General features: G+C 37.6%; 1 long non-coding RNA gene across 1 annotated transcript in view; it reads right to left on the bottom strand.

Annotated features, from left to right (window-relative positions):
* The window catches only part of LOC148188201 (uncharacterized), a 63,936-nt gene that overhangs the window by 36,722 nt on the left and 770 nt on the right, over window positions 1-26,444 (bottom strand). The gene's annotated exons all lie outside the window — the stretch shown is intronic.

Below are 26,444 nucleotides of genomic sequence, written 5' to 3'. Positions count from 1 at the left end.
ACCTACGCAGATGACACCCATCTCTCTGTCCTTAGGTGCTTTGTGAAAATGTTTCAGAGCACATTTGAAATAAAAAGGCCTTGTGTCATACTGCAGTCAGAACACATGAATCATAATCTCATGAAACAGAAGGGCATATGTATCAGATTCAACACCGGTAATTCTTCTTAATAATCACATACTGAAACAAAACAGATGTCCTCACATGGCATTCCTGAGCTGAGGTTTTAGTGGGAAATTTATAAAAGTGGAAAGGCTAAGAGGCTTTTCACTGCAGGGAAATGCTATTGTAATACACAGGGAGGTCAAATGTTGACATGCAGAGGGCCGGATTTCCCCTTTTTAACACCTAGTTTTCCCATGGGGCTTGATAAAGTTTCATCTTTTCTAAAGAATATAATTTATTGACTAATCAACTGTTTAATGTAAGTGGTATTGAATAAGTGGGAAAAAAAAGGCAAAGACATTCCAATAACAAGTTAATGTATTATATATTACACTATATTGTAGGGGTCTTCAGCATTTTAAGGATGAAAGACAGGCAGGGACCCCCTACTACATGTGTTGTAAAAAAAAAAAAAAAAGAGTTGCATATTAACTAGGCCTAGAATAACGTGTAGGGCAGCTTAAAGTACCATGTAACAAAAGAAAGAGTTATAAAATTGTCCATTGTGTATGTTCCCATACACTTGGAATAATAATACAGCTAATTGCCCAATATGCTTCAATTGCACATACCTAACTGTTAGCTTACCAGTCCACTTTGCTGTTATGGATAGGTAATGCAGTTAGCCTATTGTGTATTGTTTTGTTTGTTCGCTAAAAAAAATAAAAAATAAAAAACTTTAATTATATCATTAAATAATAATTTGGCAGACCCCTGTGGCAACTTTGATGACCCTTAGGGTTAATGGACCCCTGGCTGAAGACCCAGGCTATAGTGTGATACATTTCCTTCAAAGTACCACTCATTATGCCTTAAAAAAAAAGCATAAATAAATAAACTGACTACCTTGTGATGAATTCAGAAAATTAGGTTAGCTGTAGCTGTAGTATTTCTTTCTTTAGTACACCCAATAAAACTGATTATTTATGACCAACAAATGCAGGTAAACAGTAGGACATATACATCCTATAAAGTAGGGCATACTTTTTTTAGATGTTCATAAAATAGAATGGAGGAGTGTAGAGGCAGAAGTAAATGAGAAGTATGGACGTAAAAAAAGAGAGAGAAATTCACCGACTGTGGCAGAGATGCGAATATAAGTTTGCTGTTGATGCCTGCGATCTGTCAGCTACCTGATGTGCACCTCCTTTAATTTACTATGTCCATAACACTACTGTGGAAACCCAGCCAGCATGATAGATGGATATGTTTTACATGGACCTCCGTCCAAAGTGCCAATTCTTGAGAGTAAATGGGAGAAAAAATAAAGTTAATAAAATGTACCACTTCTGATTCACTTTACATGCCTTTGCTCCCTTTAGCAACTGTTTTGTCTATTCTTTTGGGAGCTGGTGTTCACTTTGAGCCCTTTCCATTATGAGGCATCAACATTCTCCTGAAGTAATTAGTCACCACACTCAAAGGTGGATGCAAATGCTCTTTGTTTTGTGCTGTACCTGCATAATCCTGTAGTTTGGGAAAAACACAGTCACACTGAAGATTAATCTCAAAAATTTTACTACTCTTTGATAATGATGAATTAGGCTGGAACGGAACATAAGAAAAGTCTTTCATTCATAAGAGAAAAAAATGTTCTTTCAGCCAAGAACTGCCAAAAATCATAAGCCAGATTTCGTAGATGCCAACATAACCACTTACGGTTAAATAGACAGGATTCTGCCATTTGAGACAGCAGTTTGAAAAGTTTGATTTACATCCATTATAGCTGAGGACTGTTTTCTTAAACAAAAGCACTTGACAGGAGGCCACAAAGTTCAATTAAAGGAAGAGTGGAGAGGTGAGCATTGATTTAAAGACAGTATTTCAAACTACACCCCAGAGTACAGGGCAGGACCCTCACACTGATGACACTAATTCTTAAGGGAAATTCATGTTAGTTGGTGTCTAGACATTTTATTACTTGGCCAAAGCACTAAAGAATGGCCAATCTCCCCATTTCGAAGTCTCAGCTGCCTGCTTAGAGTTATAAAAGTTCTGGCAAATTGACATCTTTCAATCACACCAGCCTTCTCTCTGGATTAGGTTTGTCACAACCCAACAAATGTTGGCATGAAGCGAAATTGTTGAAACACCATGCCCTTGTGTTTCACTTTTCATAATGTGTGTTTCATTTGGTCATGGATAGAACAACACAATGTTTTGGCTTAAAACACCAAGTATTATCAACACAACCACTGCTGGAAACATATCAGTTTCGCCTTAAAAATACCAGGTTGCTGTCACCACAATCATTGCAGGAAATGTGCTGATATCACCTTGAAAATACCCAAGTGTTGTTGCCACAAACATCACTAAAAATGTCACACAATCTTAAAAAACATGGCTGGTCTAGAACAACTGTTTTGCCTCGGTCTCACGCCATCATCATCAGTTCTTCCTCCTATGAGAAACTCTGGCGACTGGGCTGATTATCAGTTCATTGATAAAACTAAAGGCAACAAGATGAAATCCTTAAAGTTATTGTATATTGTCATCAAACAACTAGCACTGCAATGACATATATCAGATCTGTCATGATCCTTAGAATTGTTGTAATTTATTTCCTGTTTTACTCTGTAAGCCAAGCTCCTCGAGTATCATGTCTTGTGTTACTTCCTGTTTCCGCCTGTTTTCTTACACACCTGCACTTTATCAGTGTCATCACCCAAAATCCTTCCTTGCATACCTGTTCAGTATTAGTCTTGTTTGTGCTACCCTAATGTTCCCTGCCACACCCTTGTTGTCAGTCTATCCCTGTGCTTCCATCCTTTTGCCCATGTCCACCTACTCCAGCTGTGTCTTCTTCCTGTGGTTAGTTTTCTGTGTATACCTGAGTTTGTTGCTTACCTGTTTTTTTTGTTTGTTTGTTTTTTGGAGAATTTTACCAGCATTAAATCTCACTCTTTTTGTTAAACCACCTGCATGCCTACTGTTTTACATTTGGGTCCTCATTCTTAACAAAAACATAACAAGATTATTTTGTGGCTTGTTATAAATCAACATATCTTTATACAACGACTTACAGTTAGCACCCCTACTGGTTAGGCTTAAAACAAAAAACAAAGTTGGGCATTGTACCATTACGTTTGTTCATAATGTGACGACACCTAACCGTGACTTGATGACGTGACGTGATGTGATGAAATGATGTGAGGTACGTATGTTGCATATATTAAAATAACTTTTTTTCACACCGGACACAAACTTTGGTCTCCTGGGTCGAAGTCCTGTGTTTGTTTGACCTGTCCAATATCCTGACCACATCCTTACATAGACTTTGTCACTTTTCATACTGTGTGACCTGACTTCCCCCTCTGCTCTTGTCATATGACAGAGGTCAGTCTGCAGCACATAGGTCACGTGATTACAGCCTCCTCGCTCACAATTATGGTTATATACAAATTCCAGTGCATTACTTTCTGTAGGTATAAGTGCAAACTGTGAATGAGAACAGCCTGCACATATGTATAGTCAAAACTTCTACAAGTAGATATTTCACATTTCTGCAGTGTCCCTCTAGCATGCAGTCTGAAATCTGAATTTCAGACTGCATGCTAGAGGGACAACATGTCCATAATGCAACAACCTATTAATGGTAAAAAGGTGATGCTAGTCTGGTTTCTGTCCCAATGTACAGAAAAAATGTCATAGAATTTCCAGTAAATCTGCAAAAGACTGTGAAATAATGAGTGTTTCCATCCACTATAGTTATAGCAAATATTAGGAGTTGAGCACATTAGCATAAACTTTTGGTGGCAAAAATTCTCAAGTCAAGTGCCATTACAGTGAACACAAACTGTTCAACTTTTTCTCCCTGGCATTTCAAAGTGATATTATTGATCAGCGTATCCTCATACAACAGTTTGCATGCTATCTAATGAATCAGTACCCCATAAATAACGTTACACAGCTTACTTTATGTCTAGTTACATAATTAACATGGTTACCTATGTTAAGTTTAGGCAAGTAAAGTTACTATGGGTAGGTTTAGGAAAAGAAACATGGTGACAACATATGTTAAAATAACTCAGTTCAGTTGATTTTACGTAGCTCTGAACACCAGTCTCCTGGACAATAGACCTGTGTTTTTTTGACCCATCCATTACCCTAATCTTATGCAGACACTTCCTTCTTCTTTCTATCATCACATTCATCACCTTGGTAGAATTTTCATCACCTTGATGTTGATACTATGACATTAACGATAGTTTCAGTGCATTATTTCTGGAAGATTACAGCCTTCTTACCAGTCCAAGAAGATCTATTGTTATCATTTCTTTTTTTCCTGTTAAGTGGAAATTGAGTAACATGTAAATCATGTGCTATATGTACATCATGAGTTCCAAGGTACTCTTACTTTGTTTTTACCGATATGCCAACTCCTTTATCTCAGCCCAGGCTAAAAACGTTTATGCAATATTTGAACTTCCTCCTTAATTTCTGTGACTACTAGATCCATCATCTACTGCACAGACTCCCTACCTATTTCTTGCATGTCTGACCTTTCGTAATACAAAGCATGTATGTCTATGGCCTCAAAAGTTGAGGTCACACAATATGTCACAAGAAAACCGAGAGATTACAGAGAATAATAGTTTGCTTTTTTTTCTTCTTTCCTACTCCAGTAGTGTTCCAATCACCTCTTAGATACATTTGAAGGACCAGTGGTTTCTGAGGTATTTACTAGGAAAATTCAATTGGATATAACTTTTTGTTATTGAGTTCAACTATTAACAAAATTATAAAAAGGTATAATTAATGTACTGAACATTGTCCTGGATCAACATATTGTAACAAAATAAGAAACAGACTGAGACCTATACTTTTTAAATGTATTTCATTCAAATTGCTGTTGTTGCTTTAGATGGTAGGGAGATCTTAGGGAGTAATTTATCAATAGTTAGATACAGAAAAAAAAGTATTTATACATACTATGAGTTGAATCAGTGATGTGTTACAGCTAAGGGCTTGGAAAAAGACAGTAATTTAAGAAAAATGTTGCTTTAATCAAAGAAACTACCTCACTAAATGTGTTCGCTATCATTTAATTTGTATATACAAAGACACAGACTTCAAAACAGACACACATACACACACACACACACACACACACACACACACACACAAGTTGATTAGCAGGGCTCCTGTGAGTGTGTGTCACGTTTTAGTGGAAAATTACAGCTCTTTCAACAATTCCTCAGTCGGAATCCCATTCTAAAGTGGATTTTATCTGCAAATCACAATTATTTTGTTCATGCTCTGTTTTAATGGGCACACCCGCTGGGCTGAAGAAGACACTTCCCTATTCATAAATGTATTACTGCTGGGGAATCATTAACTTATTGTTAGCGGCGCGACTGATGGCTTATTGACATGACAACATTCAACCAACACTTTTGTCTTTGCGCCGTACATCCATATCACTGAAAACAATGTCATCTACCCCATTTTCCACCACTCCCCTTGTGTGTTTGAGCTTAGTGGAAGGCTTTTCAGTGACCGGGGGGGAGAAAAAAGTACCCAGCAAGAGATAAGTGTAGGCTGGGTTGCTGGAAAGACTTTCTTTATGACGAGGAATAAGAAAAACAAAAGCACCAGATGCCACAGTAAATGGGACAGGCGGGTGTGAGATGATGTTAGACAGAAATCACCGTTTGCTGAAAATGACACATTACTTCTGTTGGCGCCAACTTAAGAGAATAAAAGCTTAAATAGTGGCAGAGAGGATAAATTGCCATGTGTGTGTTATCTGAGGAGCAAAGCGCCGTCTGATATTTATGGCTGGAGATGCAGGAAAGTCATAGAGTTGCACAGTTTGCACAGATGGTGGCCATCCTTGGTCAACATTCAAATAAAAAAGGGAATGAGTGTCTCCCCCTGTGTCCAGCTATTCCTCTGTCAGTGAATGCAGACACAGATAAAAGGAGGGGGTGTAAAAGTGTTTAAGTAGGCAGAAGTTGTAAAGGAGGAAAAAGCAGAATCGCTATTCACTGCTTGTGCAATCCTTTCTGCCTTGTTGAACTTTATTAAATTCTGTCGTTCTCTCCTTCCCGTCTGGCTCCTTTTGTCAGCTTCTTCTCATGCGTAACTCCGATTTTTTTTTTTTTTTACAGAGGTGTTGTGGAGGGCATTCAGGCTGAAAGAATGTGTTGGTGATAATCATACCACAGTGTACCAATAAGAATCCCACTGAGATGAATCACTGACAAAAATCTAGAGTGGGGTTTAAAAGTTGACTGCTTATTGTTCACAAAATGTCTGAGTTAGTGAGTGTTTCTTTATCTTGGAACGTGCCAAGGGGCTGTGCTCACACTGCAGGTCTACATGCTGAAGTGTGAACTGCTACTCTCAGCGGACTTTTGGGAGTGATTGTTTGTACCATATCTAAATATGAATTCACAGAAGCATTGACAAAACAGGAACAGGCTGGTCACAATAACAATTAAAAAAAATAGCTCTTTCTGTTGGTTTTTATCACATTTCATCTATATGACATCATGTTTTGATTGAATTAAAACTAAGTTCATTATGTGGCACTTCTTTAACACCACTTACATTAACACCAGACTGAAACAATTTTCTTGTGTGAATGACTACCACACTAAAAACCAGAACCTATCTTGTTATGGGATCACTCCAGCATTGGCAGAGTAGTCCACGATTTGAAGGCTAATGTCAACCAATGGCCAGGGGTGTGTTTAGGGAGCAGCCTGAGGCGGCACAGGCCACCCCTGGAATCTGATTGGCCATCCCAGGTGCCACCCCATTATGATTTTCATTTACAGGTGCAATTCAGTCTTAAACCTGAGAGGCAGTAATGTGCCAGAGTAGTGTCTAGCCTGACTAATTTTAGAAATAAACTGATACAACTGTTAAAAGGTTGTTTACACAGGCTTATTTATTTTAATTTTTGGCACTTTTTTCTTGCTAATGTACTACTTACTTTTGGAGGAACAATTTCTTTAAATTAAGTGTGGAAGCTTTATTTTACATTTGCGTAGTGTCAGTCTGTTGTGTTGTGATTGGTAGGTCTATTTATCTTTTAAACTAAACTATAAACAGGAATGTAAAACTGTTTATAGTTTAGTTTTAACTGTAATTAAAGTAGGTATAGGTAGTGGAAACAAAAATGGTATATTAAATCTGTGCTGATACATGTGCCTGCAGCAGCGCTTGTATTTCATGCCACCCCTGCATAAGTCAGACCCCCAAAACAAGTCTGGAAACGTCACTATTAACTCGGACTACACTCATCTTCAAACTCATCTGTCATTGTAATCTCAACCACACACCTGTAAAGTTTCATGACTCTATTTTGCAGTTGCAAAGTTATCACGATGACAAAATCTGTTCACAGACAGACAGACAGACATATAACCAACTGGCAAAATACTTAAAACAGCTTTTGTGGTAGTTCCTGAAACAATTACTGTCACCAAAACCACATTTTGCCAACATGACACACACACATGGTGAAAACAATACCAGCCGCGATGACATTACGGCTGGTTAAAACAGCTGACGTATAATGTCAGCATACTAATTTTAATGTAATAAACTAAAAATAATTAAAGATAAGTAGAAAAATATATGTTATATATGTATATAATATATGTCTCCTGTCAAATGTTTTCCCTGAATACGACAGGTAAGAGTTGAACAAATGCTACATGAATTAATACTCATCAACGCATTTGAACAACAACATATCAAAAAGGTCACATCCTGTGTAATGCCCCCCCCCCAGGTTCCTCTGCTACTGCTGATTGTTTTCTCATTGCAGGGCAGCAGACTTGATGAGCCCAATCAAGTCTTACATGACACACCTGGGCCTGGTGTGCCCCGTGCACATGCATGCAGCAGCAGTCAGTGTGTTGCTGACAGACCTCCTCACCACACCTTTGTTTTTGCAGCACATCACTTCTACAGCACATTTTCACTCATCTGCTCCCTACAATAAAAACAACAAAAAAACTCAACAGATTTCTCTGACCTATTTATGCAATTTTTTGATTTTGTTGAGGTTGTCTTCCTCTTCAGAGTTGTGACATCTGTCTCTTTTAAATTGCATTTATATACTAATTTGCAAAAATATTGGGAGGAATATAATGCAGCCTAAATTAAGTTTTTGTTGTTTTGTTTCAATTGATATCAGTAGGAAAGTTTTTGATGAACATATCTTCTAAGTTGCAAAGTGGGCACACTTGTTGTAGCTTGGTTTTGCAATATATCTGTTCACAGCAACTACAGCATGATTTTTTATTCTGTTTCCTTTTATTTTTTACTCATGTTTAGGCACTGACTTCAATTAGCTTAAATTAGAGGAAAGTCCTTGGCTTAATATAAAAAAGTAAAAAAAAATGACTTTAAGTATGAAACATTTAGCAAATGTTCACATTTTTACATTTTAACAATTATCTTTAACTTGACAAAGTGCTAAAAACCTGACCACATGTAGGACTGAGGAGTTAAACCCCTCTCACTTGTGTCAAAGCATCCCTCCTCACCACCTCATTGTGCATCATCATAAAGTATTGCATGATATGCAATACTTTAATGTTAAAACTGTTAGGAAACAGGGTGGCTTCTAAAACATTTTCAAATTATGGCCCCAGAACACAGATCTTCACAGTTTTCTGTCTGTATGAACCATAATGGAATCATTTGTAGTGAATAAAATTACAGTACCATTCAGGATACCTGTGTGAATCACAGCTGATATCTTTCTTTTTTCATTCTATCTAAGAGACAAGTTTGGTGTGGAAGTATGTTTGGAGTCTGTCCATTCATTACAGCGGCTATGAAAGCCAGGCTAATGGATATGAAAGTCCAATCAATTGGCCAGGAAAGGGAGATTAGCGAGGGATGAGTCACCATATTCCTCCTTCTTGACAACCATGTCATGCCTTGCAGCCTCTCCAGAGACGTTGCTGATTGATGCCTATCTTTCATCAGTCTAGCTTTAATCTGACAGTCCACGTGCTTTATAATCATATCAGCAGAAAATCTATATCACATCAGCCTCTCTTTCCCCGTTCCTCACCTGTGGAGCAGAATATACTTTTGCTTTTATAGACAGAACAAAAACTGACAAAGCTGACAGTACAGAGAGGCACGTCTTTATCTATTGATCACATTCCCAAAAAAAAAGATTGAGAGGAGATGAAGATGGAGGGTAAGAAAAGGCTGTTCCGTAAAACAAACAGTGATTGTGAAGTGACATTCTGGGAAGAAGTGGCAGGCTCTCTCCTGGTGCCGGCCAAACAAACAAACAGAGGAGCGAGACAAAGTGCAATCACTGACCTTTGTTCAAAGAAGCCATCTAATCTGTTTCCACTTTACTTAATTAGAAAAAGCAGAGGGATTTTTAATGTGCACAGTGTTAATGGGAAACAGCTCACAGGTGCTAATTAAAAAGGGGGAAAAAAACTGATCTCTTTGGTAACTTCGAGTCCATTAATCTATATATTCATCCATCACAAACTTGGCAAACTTATCCCTGATTAAACGTAAGCTGTTTTTAAAAGCCAAATAATAATCCAAATAATAGAAAATCAAACGTTTGCCAATATTTGAGTACTCATCAATAAATAAATGTTATGTACATACATGAGCCACGAATTACCGGGTCTGGCCTTTGTCAAACCTGAGAGCTCAGTAATTTAAGCTCTTTCTCTCCATGGCTGACGGCTTTTCCCTACTGAAGGCTACAGCTTTATGCAGACAGTGATTAACCACTGCTTTACAGGTTCCACAGAGGTACCATGTGTGCCCTTGAGGTTGCAAATACATTCGTTTCCCCTTTCACTTTGACTGTTAAAAGGAGCCAGCACTGAGCTGCCAAAACAGTGTTTCATGTCATATAAACCAGTAAGTGTTTGATGGATGACAGGAGGTGGCCAACTTTAATATCAACTAAAAAACTTCTATATTGTTATACTCAAAAAATAAGGTTGATGTTGGTAATAATATTACATATAAATATTTAGATGATGTATGTAGCCTATTCTCCACAAACGCTGATCCAACCTGAAAACTAAGGGCAACAGCACCTTTAGTGCCCTTGGTTTTAAGAAAGTTTTTAAACACACCATTTTAAAACTTGCTTTTAACAACAACTGTTAGAAATCTTGTTGTTTGCCACTGTCTGTTGCTGTAAATTTTATTTGCTTTTACATCGAGTGTGTTTGTTTTGTAGAAGTCTGTCCCTGCAAGGTTATGCGCTTTAATGCCTGATGTTTTTGATTTCATCTGGCACTTCACATCTATAAAAGTGTGAATAAATAATTAACAAATAAAAAATCTGACAAATAAATTTATTATTATTATTATTATTATTATTATTGTTGTTGTTGTTATTATTATTATTATTATTGTTATTATTATTATTATTATTATTATTATTATTATTATTATTATTATTATTATTATTATTGTTGTTGTTGTTACTATTATTATTATTTATAAAACTGCTTTCCTAACTGTTTTAACTAAAAAGTTTAAAGGAAAAGCTTGACACACACACACACATTGTACCACGCAGAATTCAGAAGGAGAAAGCTTGTTGGTGTACAGACCTGGACACCAGAACTTCAGGTTTGCATCCAGATTTCTGTCTGCTTTAGGCAAACAATGCTAATAAGTTCTAAATGCAAAACAAGAAAGGTAATCTTTTTTTTTTTTTTAATAGCTGTTGTCATGATGACTGGAGAGAGTGTTGCAAAGTTGCTTATTTTGGTGGAAAACAACTGAAATAAAGTACAACTTGCCATATAAATTAATTAGCAACGTTTCCTCATTATGTAAAGAGAAACTGTAAGTTGCTTGGTATTTCTTCAAAAAACATATTTCATGTTTCAAAATAGTTAAATTAGTTAAAACACATTAGTTAAATGTATTTCATACACACACACACACGTTCCATCTTGCATGATGAGCACATTAACTTAACTTTTGTTGGGTTATTTAAACACTGTTTTCTGAAATTATTTTTATTACTTAACATGACTCATTTTCATTTTTTTTTCTCTCAATGCTCTCCTTACTAGTCCGAAGTGTGCAGGCCTCTGGTAGAAAAAGGTTATGTTGTGTATTTTTGTGTACCACTCAGCAACAACAGTCTGCTGGCTGTTTGTTTATTGTCTTTCAAATTCTGACCATTTAAAAATGTTTTGTAATTTAATATTCATACCATTTTATATTCCTAAAAAATAATTGATGGCAGTTAAAAAATAAAAAATATGTTATGTATTTTTACTTCTCGTAAAATGTGTTTTTAAGAGCTCCAATATAAAAATGTTTTTCTTGCATAAATGGGTTATGCTACATTAGTTTTCTTAATATTCACCACAAGATGACAGTCAGAAACATGATTCTTCTATATGATGCTTCCTATGATATAGGACCCGGTGGCTAATGAGCTCAGCACCATGCTATGCACCCTTAACCACATTAAAGCCCCTCTTGCATGGGCAGTGTGTGGTCCGCCTCTCAGGGACAACAGGGGATGCAGGAAACAAATTAGCTTTCTTGACCTTGGCCCAAGTTTTCCTTCCACCCTTCCACCCCTCCTCCTCCCTGCCCTTCATCTGCCACTTCAAGGGTCAGTTGGATGACAACCCGCCTCTGTTAACTTGCCCTCCACAGTGGGGATATATTCAGATGAGAAGCTCATAAAGGCATGACGTGCATCGTGGGAAATGAGGTTTAGGAGTTCAGTTTATATATGAGGTCAACTGGATGTGGTCAGAATGATAACCAGTGGTTCATACGTCTTGCTTATGATGCAGAGCAAAAGATAATTTCAAGTTGGAACTAGAGATGGCAATTTTGGAAGAAAAGTGTGGTGTGAATGCTGAATGTTGAAAAGCTTACACTACAGTGAATTGCTTGCTTAAATGTGGTAGACATACGTTGAGGAAGAAGTAATAGAAATAGTTGGAAAAGTGGGTTTATTTACAGTTTTAGTAAAAATCTTAAAGAGAAACTAAATAATCCTATTAATGTATAAAACATTTGAAATATTTTAAGGCTTTTTGAAAAGCTGACGCTTAACATCATTGCTGGCTTTAAAAGTTGAATAATGCTCATAATGTATGAAAGCTGTAAAACATTTAAAAGTTTGAATGGAGTTTCTAGCGGAAAGTATGAACGAGAACTTAGGAGATGAAAATGCAAAAAAAAGTTTTCAGTTTTGAACATTTCGATCATTCATTTGAATGGGAAATTTATTCCAGAAAAACATTAAATATTTCTGAAACTATAAAATGTATAAACAATAAAATGCACATGTTCTAATTGAGCTAAAGGTTTCAATGTTTGAATTAAGTTTTTGTGTTAAAAATGTAGAAGGCGAAGAATGCTGAAAAGGCAGAATAATAGCAATAATAGCCAATGCTCACAGCATTCACACCCAAATACAGGAAGGGTATAAAAAGAGGTTTATCTTTTTTGGGGGGGGTGGGGGGGTCTCTGCAGTCTGAGACAAACAAGCTCAGGCAAGGGTTAAAATAAAATCCAAATGAAAACAGCTAAATTTCAGCGTGGGATTAAACAGTGAAATCACCTAAAGAGGGAATATTTCTTGATAACATGAAGCAAGCACAGTCTCTTCCACCCTCAGTCTCAAGGTCAAGATTGCAGTCACACATACACATTCACACACACTCGCACAAAGTCACACACCACCATCATAAATGAGAAGAAAATGTTTCTAACATGCTAATAAGTTTAAAATCTCTCAAGTAATACAATTTTCACTGTCACGAAGGCCTCTGCCCACCGTGCCTAAAATGAGAGACCTTTGGCTATACAGTAGGAGTGAAAAGAATCCTTTCAATGATAGATATTGGATTGTAACACCAACAGGCAAATCTAATTCTCCCAGTTCACGTGAAAGCACGTCTATGTGCATCAGTGTTCAGCCTAAGAGCAAAAATAACCTGGGGCGTCCAGGGGAGGGAAGTAGAAGACACTATATTAATGCTCATGCTCTTCATTGATCTGCAAGGACTCCTTAATCTCGTGGGCAGCTTCCTCCTACATATATTTCATAATGTGATACATTGTGCATCAATAACACTAGTAAGGGCCTATGCGTTCTCATGCTGGCTCACAGCATTTATTGATCCCAGAGTGAAGTAAACATGTCTTCGACGCATGGGCCTGTCACTTCTCTGCAGATACAACAAAACTGTCAAGCCAACGGTCCTCATTATTACACACTCTAACGATGACGGGAATCGATAGTTAACATGACAAGATATCATCTTTAAAGTTAATAACTGTCTCAATGGAGGTTCAAAAACACTTCTGGGTTGTCAAAGGAAAGCAAATGCATGCCCGAGACGCATGTTTATTGCTCACCTCTTTAAACTCTCTGCACTGGGGATTATTTATTTGCTGTGTGATTCAACCGGTGTTCTGGGAATGGATGACAAAAAAAATACATACAGTAAAATGACTCAGGGGCATGGCTTTGGCAGGGGACCAAACTGACCAGATCCTTATGACTAAACGGTAGCTTGAGTCGGAGCAATTTCCCCTGCATTTTCTGCAGGCAGCCATGTAAAAATGATTATAGGTGTTTGAGTAATGTTCAGGCAGTATGGGGTTTTCAACCGCCATAGCTACTGGGTACGGGCTTTTCTTCTCTCTAATTTTTTTGCACAGCAACTGTCAACAGCTGCTTTATTTTAACTTTTTTTGAGCAAATGTTGATTTTTTTTTTTCATGAAAAAATAAAGTCTGGTTTGTGACCTGGTCTGGTTATTGTTAGGCCTCTCCTACCCTGTTTGAACTACTCTTGCTGACAAAAGAAATGTATTTTTCATTTCCCATATAATCTTTTGTTTTGTTTTCTGGTTTCACTTGTATTCTATGGATTTTGACATATTTTTTATCAGTTACAGATTTGTTTATTGTCCAAGGTATTTGAGGTATTGCTTCGCTTTTGGCTGTTTGCCTGTGAGTCGACTAAAATATTGTTGTGTCATATTTTGAATTTAATGCCTGATGAAGGTTCATGACCAAAACGCTAATTTCATTACTTGTGACGGTGTGCAGGGATTCAATATTTTTTCTTTCACATGATTTAAATTTCTTAAAACTTGGTCTACTAAATGTGCATTGGACAGCACCTCACATGCCAGAGTATAAAAAGTATAAATATTTTTTTGACCCATAAACAATAGAAAAAAGCCCTGTTTAACTCTCAGTGAACACACTGAAATTCTCAACTACGAATAAGGAATTGAACTGTAAGCAGAAAATGTGCAAAAAATAAAAATACAATTAAAAAATAAAATAAAAATGTGCAAAGGAAGCAAATTCAAAGCCCATTCTTGGATGTGAATAGAAGGACTGGTTGATGTCATATAATATCAGCCCAAATATCGGCCAATTAGTTTCCAGACCAAAGAGTCTGAGCTGATTCATGTAAACTGGCGGGTAAATCGTAGGCCACCAGTTGCTGATGACAGGGACAAGTGTTTGCATGTGTGTGTGTGTGTGTGAGTGCGTGCGTGCGTGTGTGTGTGTGTGGATGGATGTGTGGATTCCTCTGAAGTGAGATCACATGGCCGGGCAGTCTGAGTCCAGACAGTAGGAAGTGAAAGTGCTACTGCAGCCACAACACAGGTCAGCTCTGAAACACGGTTTTCCGTTGTACAGTGCAATCACTCTTCTTGTTTTACTCACAAAGCTGCGGGAGATATTTGAGGACCAAGGACGGAGGATGAGCCCCGGTTTTAATGATGTAACAAGACGACAAGGATTTAGAAACTGTGAACACGCACTTTTAGCTCAAGATCCAGTATGAGGAATGACAAGAAGCAGGAGGAGTTACCTAAAATGGCCTGTTATAATGAGAAAAGATAAATAAATACATAAATAAAAATAGTTTAAAAAAAGTTTGAATTAAAAAAAGATCTTATTTTAATTGCTTTAATTCTGATTTTATTAACAATTCAGCATAATTTTAGTGATGAACTGACTCTTTATAATTATCAGTGCACACATGAAAATATGTGATTATGCAACTATATGAGTCACAGAGATGCTTCCAAGAACTGGATCTATATTAAGGTATTACTAATGTCAGCATTTGTTGGAAAAAATAAAGTTAAGTTTGTTCTTAATAGTTGAGCATGTTTGTGTTATAAAAATACTACGAGCCTGACGCTGTGCTCACCGTTGCATCAGAAGCCCTTATTTTTTTCTGCAGTTTAATGAGCTGAACCTTGGAAGTGTTTTGGAGGAGGAAAAAAGAGGGACACACTACGGGGTTACTCAGTTTGATTTTATTTTGTCATTGTGTCTGACATCAAGGGAGGGAGAGAAGGGCAGACGTGAGGTTTGACAAAGACAGTGGCAGATGTGGAAGTGTGGAAAAAATAAAAAAAGGGGGATAGCTATTTGTGTGCAATGAAGAAAGACATAAAAAACAGCCTCGCACTGAGATAGTTGCCCTAAATGAAATACCTGGAGATTGCGTGTTGCTTTGCATTTGCGGGGGTATTCAATTTTAATTAGGGTTTTGGAGACATCTTTTATCAGACTGTCACTAATCTCTCTCTGTCTCTCTCCCAACCCCCCTAACCCCCTTCTCTCTCTCTCTCTCTCTCTCTCTCTCTCTCTCTCTCTCTCAAACACACACACTCATTCTCTTATCCCAACATTCGTAAATGCAAATACACAGCCACAAGAAAAAAGAAAAAGACCCAAAAATGAAGAAATAAAAAAAAAATATGGAATTTGTGTGATACACACATTATCAAAAAGCAATGAACAGGGAACAAAACCATTGTTCCATTTCATTTTGAAGAAAAAACCATTACCACTACTTTTTAATTGCATTTTCTTTGGGGCAAAGGTGATAATTAATTTTGCTCAGGGAGACACACATGAAGCAGGAACAAGAATATACAAAAATGGTAAATAGTATCCATGCCTTCAGTCCCAGAATAACTATCTCAACATGGTAACTCTATAAAAGCATGTTGCGGCAGAGGTTGAAAGCAAATAATATATTACATTCTACTTCTTTGTTCACGGACAATTGCTCATTTTCATCTCAAATGACATAATAATTTAACACGGGAGAAAAGGGAGAAAAAACACGACAGTCCTAGTGGATTTCTTGAAAATTTAAAGCTGTATGACCACAGTTTTGCCTCCAAATCGTCCAAAACACAAGCAAAATTTCAGATGTGTACAGAGAAGCATTTGTATGCATCACAATTTCCCTCAGAAGATCATAGTCTCATATTGTTTAATGTAGTATGCTGATTAAATTGAAATTCAATTCATTTGACAAAATTGAAAAATGTGTTTAGTATGGTTTATCCCTTAATACATACCTTGATATGCTTAAAACAATATGAAATGCTTTATTTATTTAATACAAACTAGTGAAAATTGCTCTTAAGCAACACTAAAGCACATACTCTTTCAAAAAAGTGTCAACATAGCCGTAAAACAAAGGCAACTTCCCCCCACCCCTTGTTTCTATCTGTGTGGTGTGGTGGTTAGCCTGTCTCCCTCTCTTCATTCCTGGCCCTCTTCCATTGTTAGTCACCTTGTTTATTGGCTGGAGCAGCCGTGGCGTACTGGACATCATCTGAAACTACAAACGACAGGATGCAATAAGCTGGAGAATAGCAGCAATCTGAGGAAAGTTCTCCATTCACCAGAGCTCCCTAACTCTCTGTCTTCTTATCCTGGGCAGAAAATAAAAAAATCAATACGGGCTCACAGGGCTTGATAAAAGTGCTGGACAGGGAGAGAAGCAGCGCTGGATATAGTAAATTAAAGTGATCAAAATTTTCCAGTCGACTCAGCCCACAGCCTACATAAACTAACAACCCTGTCTCCGCAACTGTCCGTCATCCTCCTCCACCCACCATCTTCGTTTCCTTCAACTTTGTTTCTGTCTTTCTGTTTTATTGTTTTTATTTGTTTTGTTTTTTTATAAAATGTTGCTGTAAAAATGTAGCATCATTAATTAATGTAACTGCGTGATGGTTAAATTAGTTCCTAATTTCCATAGCTAAATGCATGAAGCAAGTAGGAAAATGTGGAAGTTTGACAACATTTTTTTCAGTTTTCCCTTCTGATGGTTAACTGCGTTTGAGCAAGATACCAGCTCAACAGTTAGTCATCAATGCCACTAGCCTACACTTCAAAAGATTTGTGCTTTGCTAATATATCTTTGCCAAAAAAAATATACTTAACCCGGCCTTAATTAATTTTTTGACTACTTTTGGTGTTAACCAAGCACATGTAAATAAGTTGGTATTCATACTCTTTTTAACTCCATTTTGGTCTCCCAACAATGATTAACATTCAGTCATAAAATAGCTTTCCATCATTATGCCGGTGACACTGAATTCTATGTGTCCATAAAATCACGATCCCCCAATCTTTAGAAAAAGTTCTAAGGGAAATCAAATGCTGGATGTCAAATCATTTACTCCAACTCAAAGAAGAATATTCATTCATTCATTCATTTTCCATAACAGCTTGTCCTCTCAAAGGTCGCGGGGGGCTGGAGCCAATCCCAGCTGACATCAGGTGGAAGGCGGGGTACACCCTGGACAGGTCGCCAGACTATCGCAGGGCCGACACATATAGACAGACAACCTTTCACGCTCACAGTCACACCTAAGGGCAATTTAGAGTCACCAATCAACCTGACCTGCATGTCTGTGGACTGTGGGAGGAAGCCGGAGACCCTGGAGAGAACCCACGCAGACACGAGGAGAACATGCAAACTCCATACAGAAGGGCCCCTGCCCATGGACCGAACCCCGTTCCAACCCGGGTTCAAACCAGGAACCCTCTTGCTGTGAGGCAACAGTGCTAACCACTGTGCTGCCAAGAAGAATATTAATAACAGTAATAATGATGATGATGTTATGGGCTACTTGACACTTCAGCAAATCTCTTTCCCATATTATGCCGATGACACTCAACTCTATGTGTCTAAAAAAACAGGATTCTCAAACAGACTGACTTCTTTAGAAAAATGTCAGTTTCAGTCAGTCAGTTTGTCATCTGCCATTGCCAAAACACTTGAAGTATTCTGCAACTCCCTTGTTTTCTTCTGTGTCATTAAGCAATGCATGTTACTTTCCATCAAAACCTGACCCTGTAGCACACAATGCGAACTCTGCACTGAAAAATCCTTGTTTGTCAACGCTATTGGTGTCTCAACATAATAATGTAATTTAGTGATAATAAAGCCACTGGAGTTGTGAATGTTAGAATACTTTTACATGCTGCTGAGAGAACAAAATTATCAAAGCAAATGCACAGCAATACATGCCTTCACCTGCACTGTTAAAAGTGTTTCCGACCATACAAACACTAATTCAATTACGGTAATGCCGGCAACAGCTGACTCACTCTGCTAACACACACACACACACACACACGCACACACACACACACACACACACACACACACACACACACACACATACACACACCATGCCAGCCCTGCACAGGGCCCCCTTGGCACCTTGTCCACCTAACAGTAAGAAGGGATTAATAGGGATTGGCCAATCCAGTCCGGTCCCATGGTGTGTGAGCTTTACCACACAGCTAAGCTGATATGCCAGCAAGACTGATAACTCCAATTTGATGGCTGTGTGCTGTTGCGAGTGGGAAAATGTACTCTGAAAATGTCATCTTTTGTCTTTTTACCTTTTTTTTTTTTTTTTTTTCATATCAAGATTATAATTTTGGTTGAGGGAGTTCAGGGGATTTACTGACTTACTTGATTTCATCTGCATTGTGTTGCAGGCGGCTGGAGCAATAAGTACATCTATAACACTCACTCAAAGTGTGTTTTTATTTGGGTAATGTGATAACTTTTTAGATATAGGTCAGCGGGGCCGAGGTGTGGCAAATGTCATGCAACCCAAACTGACACCCAAGATGCCTCAACTGACCTCCACTGTATGTTTACGTGTGTGTCTTCCTGTTCCGTGCCAGTGCCACCATGGATGTGTGTGTGTGTGTGTGAGGGATCAGCTCAAAGGAAACACCAACCACTTGGGCCAGCACTCGCCGTGGCCTTATATCCTGTTGACCCAGGTTTGACAGCAGACAGCCTGGGGGCACTTAAGTCCAGTCGTAACCCTGAGAAACATACATGTGTCCTGTTAGCTCACACCACAGCTTGACTTTCCAGGGACCAGGGACCCACTGCGGCCTTCAGCCAAACGCCTGCACGCTCCCTTCACTCTGTGCTTCAGATAGTGTGTGTGGTCCAACATGATACTGATGTAAAAAAATAAATAAATAAGCGTTAGTGGGAGATTTCTTAAGGTGAACAAAAATACAGGAAAGTGACTCTCAAGTGGCTTACCTCATGGTTAGAGTAAGTAAGGGTTAGGTAAAAGTATTGCTTAACCCTTTGAAATCTGAGTAAGTTGGCTTGATTTTTTAAAATAAATATAGGAAGAAGACAATGAAGAACCTAACCCTTTAAAACCTGGATTGACAATTTTCTTGTGCTGCATCCAGACACCTCGCACAAGGATTTAAACCTTTGAAACCTGAGCAAATTGGTTTGATTTCTTACAACAAACATGAGGAAAAATGAAATGAGCAACTTGGCAAGAAATGTTCTTCAATTTCCAGGAAAATAACAAATTTAGAAAATCATTTTTTAGAAAAGCTAAGGAAAAATGTCCAAAGAACCCTATTTATAATGATCACAATTATATTTTTTAAACTGTTTTTAAAGAATTATTGTAATTTTTAATCAGTTTTTTTGGGCCTTTTCAATTTTTTGTATTTTATTTTCCCCTTTTCTGTTTGTTTTTTTTTTTTTTGCTTTTGTTTGATTGTTCTGTTGCTAATTTTCAGGTAATTTTCTTGTCTTTTTCACAATCTTTTTTAAGGTGCTTATTGCCCTCTTCTTGCCTGTCTTTAAAAGAAAAAACAGCCAATTTGCCCCAGTTTACTTATACAATAGTTACCTTCCTTTCTTAATAGCCTACATTTTATTTGTTTATTTAAGAGATGGACAGGCATCGTGGAAAGATGGAAGTCAACAGATTACAAGTCAAACGCACGAGTTCAAAGGAGGATTAACACAGAATCCTGTTTATCTATGTGTCTTATTAATCTTGTGTTAGCCATGCAGCTCCTCACGGTCAAACTCTGCCTGTCTGTTTCTATATTTATCTATTTTAATCTCTTTATAAAGGAAAAGGATTCCAATTACAAATGCCACAAGAGTCAATCCAATTGGAAAACAGTTGGCAGTCCTGTGTTTAACACGTAAAACCTTAAGAAAAGATTACAGAGGGGCCATTGCGTGCATATTCGGGATGCAATGACTTAAACGCAGCACTCTGAAACTATTTGCGTAAGTGTTTCTGTCAGAGTTGCACAGTGGCCAATTAATCGCAGGCCTGTACTGTATGCTGTTAAAGAGTCAAATTCTTGAAGTGGAGCAACAGTGTGTGCAAGAAACCTATTACTATGCAGTGTGATGTGTGATGATTATGATTAAAAAGAAAATAGCCTGTACAGTATTGTGTTACGCTAAAACAAACATCAAAAATCAAAGATATATTTCAAAGCTTTGCAATACACACAATTTTACTCTGTGATCTTTTGTATGCGCAGTTAGCAGCAGGTGCTTCTGAAGCTCAGCTCATCCCCACAAAGCATGATCGATGAGCACATTGCCATGTAAACACACACATCCATACCTCCCCTATGCATTGCACACACACAAAAAGCAGGAAACACACAAACACACAGACCTTGATTTTGAAGGGTCCTTAATCACGACTAAGCAATTGACTGATCAATGACAGATATGAGGAACAACTGTGGAATGCAAACAAGGACTTTGCTCACTTTTATCTTTACTTGGGCCCATTTTTATCACAGATTATATTTCTCTCAATGTTAACTGGCTCCAAGCCCCACTGAGGTATTAATTAAAATCTAAATACTAAATATTGATTGATACGTTATCAGGGCATAGCAGTTGGCCCTAAGGCTATTGATCCAGCCTGTGATTTATTATCATATTTAAGAAAAATCATTTTGCGTGATTATACGAGGTAATGGATTTTTAGCGAGGGGTGTAATTCTTTTTCTTTTTTTTTTGTATCGCGTTTGTTATGTGGAGGGTGGAGCAGATTTCTCAATTGCATTCGGAGATCACTGATATCCTTGATACTGCCCCCGGCCTGTGAGGGGCTAAAGCTTGTGTAAGAGAATGATCCCCGCTCTTGTCATTGGGAATAATGGGTATTGGGATTACCTCTTTAATCACAACAAAGATTAACAGATGGTATGAGAACAGTTATTAGCAAACATCTTGCACTCATCAAATCAATAAGATGATTTGTAATCAGGCTGTCGGTGCAAGTGAAAAGGGAGCCGAGGCCGTTCCCAGTGAAAGATCCTGGCAATCAGAGGCTACTGTGTAGCAATTACCTCTCCACAAAATAGGTGCTCTTCCTCCACTGGCTGGCAGTCCTCCAAAACACACGCCAGACTGATAGCAACATAGGGCATTAACACGGCAAAACACAAAACACTGCATGGGTAACCTTGTATTTGATCAGGTGTTAGGTTGCTCCGTGATTTCATTTCACTTTGTGCCTTTTAATTTGGTGGATCTTGCCTTGTACTTGAGGGAAAAAATCTAAATGTTTACACATGCTGTCTCTCACTACAAAAGACCGTATACCTCATTAGCGGGTTACCATAAATAAGTCAGTGTAGGGACAAAGAGGGAAGAGCATAGAAACTATACAGAGGAGGGTTCACTGCGCAAATATTTCTCCGTGGAGACGGAGGCACAGAGAGAGAGAGGCTGAAGGACTGTAGACATGCGGGTGTATCCAGTACTGTAAATGGAGGAATGTCAAATCTTTGCATAGTGAATGCTAACTCTCCTCCACAACAATCAAGGGCTTTTTTGCTACAACTGAAAAGGCTTGTCATTTGTATAAGCAATATTATTCTAAAATGCGTTCAATTTATCCTGTCAAAGTTTCGTCTGTGTTTTTCAGGCATATTGCATGCAGGTATACTAATTTGAGTTTAACTTTATAAATCATTAATAGGTTAACATAGAGTCAATGCGACAATGAAATGTATTTGACGAGAGAATGGATCAGATCAGCCATAAAAGCACAAGACACAGTAAAGATAAAGCAAGAAGAATAAAGATAGAAAGATGAATTAAGATGGAATAAGATGAAAATGAGAATAAATGAAGGTAACATAAGAAACAAGGATACATTAGGATAAATTAAAATAGAATAGGATTGATATACATATATATATATATACATATATATATATATATATATATATATGTATATATATATATAGAGAGAGAGAGAGAGAGATTACAAAATAAGGATAAAAAGACGAATAGATATAGAATAACATAAAAATGTGGATAAATAAAGAAAATAAATAAAAAATAAGATTACAAAATAGGATAATATAAAGTAAAGATATAATAGAGTAAAAAAACGATAAAATAAGATGATTACAAATAGAATAGAATAAAAAATAAAGAGAAATGAGATAAATACAGATATAAAAAGGATCAAATAAAGTGCACAGAGACAGAATAATGTTCTTTTTTAAAACAACAATAAAATACAGTAAATAAATATAAAATAATTCGATCAAATATGATAAAGTGGCAATAAAATGCAAGATAAAATGATATTTAAGATAAAATGGAATGATAAGTAAAAAATATTAAATATAAGCTTTTATATGAAAATAACAACTGTGTTTTCAATCAATATTGCAGAAATGTAATTATAAAAAGGAATGCGATGTGGGATAGTAGACAATGCAATAAACACTACATACACACAAAAAAGAGGATTTGTGGGTGAGTGAGGAGTGTAAAAAGTACAACAGTATTGCAGTATTGCACATAAGATTTGTAGTGGTCCAGGTTCAACAGCAGCAGTAATGTTGATGGTGTAATTCTTTTGAAATCTGTTTTCTTTTTGAAGCAATTATTATATGATGATATAACATCATATAATCTCACTCACTATAACAATATGGCACATTTCGTTCCATTATATTTTGCTTATTGAGTAAAAAACTGCAAATCCAGGCCTTCAAAACAAGATCCTTGTCACCCATCTTATCACTGATTCCAGCAGCAAAAGTCGGCACTGGTCTTTTTTGTGTCATTTAGGGGCAAAATAGCTCAGTTCAGATACCTGACTAAAAGTATCAGTTTAACTCTAATTGCTGCTCTTAAAGCTTGCAGGCCTTTTTGCAATCGACCTCACCTTGTTCGCATTGTATGCATCTTTGTAGTGGGAACAGCGAGATCAAACTGATGCTCTGGAAGATAGTGTCGACTGAAAGGAAGCAGTCATTTCACTAGCAAATGCAGAAACACACATTTCTGACCTTAGCGAGATGCTGTGTTTGTTTAAACTTGGCTGGCTTTAAATATCGGCGGGACCTTGCGAATGCCGAACATTATTGTCCTGGCCTTTTGTTTCCTGTCTTCTCTCTCTTATTTTCGATGCCATCAAGCACACTCACACGCTCATACAGGCGCGCATTTATGCCCTCCACCGCTTTCACACGCACTCACACTTCTGATGGCAGTCTAATCACTACAAAGGACATGCATTGGTTTACATTTATCAGGATGCTAACTTTCACTAGCTTTGAATCACGATGCAAACATATCTATCAATACCCCCTCTCTTGACACGCACACACCTAAGCGCACACACCTCTGCGCTGTCAGTAAGACAGTGTAGATATGCACTTACCAGGATTAAGCAAGGCAAATGGTGCCAAAACAATGACAGTATGAAGAAACTGATGCTGTTTAAAAATTCAAAGGCCTCTATTGAACAGACAATGTGGCACACATATCACTGGGCCACAGATCCCTGCAGTCCACTGGTCTGGCTACTGGCTGCTCTCATGCACATGCATTGTACCTCCACCCCTCCTCCTCCAGCAACACATCAGGAGTGCTGGACCACCATGCAAATACAGTTACGGTGCTCTGACTCACAGTTGCACTCACAAAAGCGATCATCATGCATCCAACAACAGTACAGTTATAAATCTAAAACAGCTCTAAAGCAAATTCCACCTGTGTTTACTCCAGAAAGCACACACAGAGACACAAAAACACTTGCACAACTTGGAATTGCACACACAGAGACACACAGGCACCTCTCTCTTCCCACACACACACACACACACACACACACACACACACACACACACACAGAGTCACTTGTCGAGTGGCTAATATCTTCCCAAGGTCAAACCTGACAAGGAATTCCAATGAGATTAAGTGTCATCAGTGCGACTTTAGCCCCGTTCTGCTCATTGTTCTTGGAAGTGGCATTACAGCCACAGATGACCAAGGCCTCGGAGCAGTAAAACCTCTTCCCTTCCTGCGAGGGCCAAACTGATATGTGAGATATTTGATACAGGGCCTCAAATTCAGGTATCAAAAAGGTAACAATGTTCTTACATATATATTGGTCTGCAAGGATCAGAGTTTTATTAGATATAAGATATTCAGCCGACAGGGTTATTCACTTCTGAGTGCATCAGAATCTTATTTGATTTGCCTTTAAAATGTCTTTTATCAGTTAATTATTTATTCATTACATTCATGCCCTAGATTAAGAGGGTCATTCTTTATTTAAGAGCTGCTACTGCTGTAACAATTTCAGTATAATAGGAGTTTTAGGGTCCTGGCAAAAGCAGTATTCTGCACTATATAAGCAATAATTGGAGTCTAAATTTTGATGCACTATATAAACTGTAAATATGTTTATTTTTGCACTTACTGTGTATCAAGTTTAATCACATGTAGATAGATTTTTGACATATTTCCCTCCATATGAGGCAATGTTTTACTCTGGCAGATAATCGGAGGGTTTTGTTTGTGGGCTCTTCTCGTGAAGCACCAGCCTCGTCAACGTGTCAGCCAGCATTTGGTGCACTGCCGTTCACACTGAATTTGACACATAGTCCTTCGGTGGCAGCAATGAGCATTTTGTCATCTCCTTCTCGAGTGCCAACTCGATGTCCAATTACACCCCGGCTACTAATTTAATTACAGTAGCAGAAGAAATGGGTTGATTCAATTCATTTCAATTAAGCCTGATTGGAGCAGTCAGATCACATTTTACTCATCTCAGGTACGAGTCGCCTGTCACATTTGATCTCAGCCCGCCTCATTTGAAGCAAGATAAGCAGGTCATGATATGATAACTGAAAATGTAAGCTCGAGTTCATTGATGTAAAAACAGTTCACGGATCACACGAATTGCTAATCTGTGACTCTGTGATGAATGTGAGAGTAAAACACTCCACTTTCAGTGCAGGATCACAGCCAGTTGCCACTTAGTAGAGCCCCAGCTACAATAGTCATTACTTATGCATGATGTCCACAATTATGTATCAAATTGTGGGTGCACGTGTGTGTGTGTGAGAGTGTCTGTGTGTGTGTGTGTGTGTGTGTGTGTGTGTGTGTGTTTTACATATCCAACTAATGGATGTGTAGCACAGAGCAAAGCTAGAAAACATGTCAGGAGAGAGAAAAAAACACTCTTATATCATGTCATTCTGACAGCCCACTGCTCGCTCAGTGTCTAACAATACAACACACACACTTAGAGTGACTCCTTCCTGAATAGTTTCACCATCACTGGAATGAAAACACTCTTACTTTAACACCATTACTAAAAAGCAAGTCGTTGCAACTTTTACAAAACCAACTCAGTGATCCTTTTTAAATGATAAAATGTTTTCTTAGATGAGAATAAAGCCAAAAGTCACTATAAGAATATTATAGGAATATTTGAATAATAAAATGCATTAAACCAATGCAAAACAAGATCACTAAAAATTACTATCTGAAATAACAAACACTTCACTAAAGTCAATAACATCACATGCCAACATAATAATAAAGAATGCCATGTAAAATAGGACAAAAGCTCAATTTAGGAAAATAATATGATAACTGTGGAATATTACACTGATAGAACAGAACAGAATAAAACATGATCATTTCAAACTCAATATTAGCACAATATATAATATCTGTAGGAATATTTCAAAACTATTAAGGTGACTCTTAAGACATAAAATCCATAATAAGGCCACTAATAACAATTCAACAGTTCATCAATAAAGATAAAGGAATTTCACATTGAAACCATGGAAGTATTATTAAATATAATATTGACTGCTAGCGTCACTATATGTA

The sequence above is a fragment of the Plectropomus leopardus genome, chromosome 11, assembly GCF_026936395.1.
Source record: "Plectropomus leopardus strain MGB_pleo_1.0 chromosome 11, ASM2693639v1, whole genome shotgun sequence".
NCBI classification, from domain to species: Eukaryota; Metazoa; Chordata; class Actinopteri; order Perciformes; family Serranidae; genus Plectropomus; species Plectropomus leopardus.
This window is presented reverse-complemented; position numbering and strand designations above follow the sequence as displayed.